This window comes from Phaseolus vulgaris, chromosome 4, assembly GCF_000499845.2.
Source record: "Phaseolus vulgaris cultivar G19833 chromosome 4, P. vulgaris v2.0, whole genome shotgun sequence".
In the NCBI taxonomy this organism is placed as follows: Eukaryota; Viridiplantae; Streptophyta; class Magnoliopsida; order Fabales; family Fabaceae; genus Phaseolus; species Phaseolus vulgaris.
In genome coordinates this window covers 46634978-46636594 of record NC_023756.2, presented here as the reverse complement: position 1 = coordinate 46636594, position 1617 = coordinate 46634978, and positions in this window count along the sequence as shown.

The window sequence follows — 1617 nt, the reverse complement described above, 5'->3', positions numbered from 1 at the left end:
TTATATCAATCCATATTAGAACTAAACATCTTTACTGATTAAAAAAAAAACTTAATAAACCAATTGCATGTGAAATCTAAGTCTATAATATTGACATAACCTGATCCTATTGCAACTCAAGTCATTTGAGTGTTGAAGTGTAAGTAGATGGCACAACACAACCCTTCTCTTACTATCCTTGTATTCCATTTGAAGCATGTAGTGGTTTGTGCTAAAGAGTCACAATTTGAAGTAAACTTGTATTCAACTTTGACCTTTAGGTGCTGCCAAGAGTCAAAGTCACATAAGGCTGGCTGTCTGAGACACAAAAACAAAATGTCCACCAAAGGCCACTCAGCTTTCCACTTTAAAATACAATAAAAAAAATACTGAAAATAAAAATATTTTATAATATATAAATAGATAAAATTTACTTTATAAATTAATTTTTAAGATTAAATTATATTTTTAAAGTCAGCTTCTTAATATGTAATGAGAAAAACGCACCAATACACAATCACAAATCAATTGCAGAAAGTAAACAACACAAGATTTAACGTGATTCGGTCGTCAATCTGTAACTTACGTCCACGGGCAACTAATTAGGTTTTCATTTTGTTTGTTACAATTTTATTACAAGTACAGAGATATCTTAAATAGATATTATAGAGGTGACACAATAATTAAGTTCACCTACTAAAACATGGTGTCTAGTTAGTCTAATCCAATTAGTCCTGACTTCACACTCAACAATATGATATCAAAAATATATTAAATTTATTTTAAAAAAAAGTTTAATCAAGTTATTGTCTATAAATATATAATTTTATGTATTTAGTTAGATTTAAAGTTCACTTTTTCTTCTTCTTCTGTTAAAAAGAAAATGGACAAAAATAGCTGAATCTGAATTCTTGTTTATGGATTAGAAGAAAATGTGTTTCTATTCTTCCATATTTGAATCGTGCAATCTAGTTGGCAATGATATCAATTTTACTTTCCATCTTCGTTTTCTACGATTGTAGGGGGAAAAAAGGCTTGTCAAATTTGTGTTTTATTTTATTTTTTGGAGCGATCTTGACAAATAAATGAGAATGAGAGAATAAAAGAGTGTTGACAAAATGTTTTGTATCTAGTCCACACAATTCCATTAACATGTGAGATGTGTTGTTTAATTTTACGCACAACATAGTTATAAAGTTTAATAAGAGTTTTGTTGTTAAAGGTTATAATAATAATAAAGATTAAAAAAATAACACAAAAAATATGAAATAAAAACTAATTTTAGATAAAAAAAATAATTAGTTACTATAATAACTAAATTAGAGACCATTTTAAAAACTAAAAAAAAAGTTTTTAAATTAGTTTTTATTATTGTTAAATAGTTTATAAATTGGTATCTAATTAGCAACCAAGGTTTTAATTACCAATTATTTAGTTTCTAAATTTGGTAGCAAAAACCTTGCAGTGATAAACTTTATGCTTATAATTATTTATTATAAAAAAGAGAAAAATATAATATAAATTACTTTTAAAAAAATTACATTAAATTGTTAATTTGGTTGCTATAGTAAATTTTACCTTATTGTTAATTAAGGAACTATTAAAGTTTAACTTATGAATAACACTAAACAACCTATG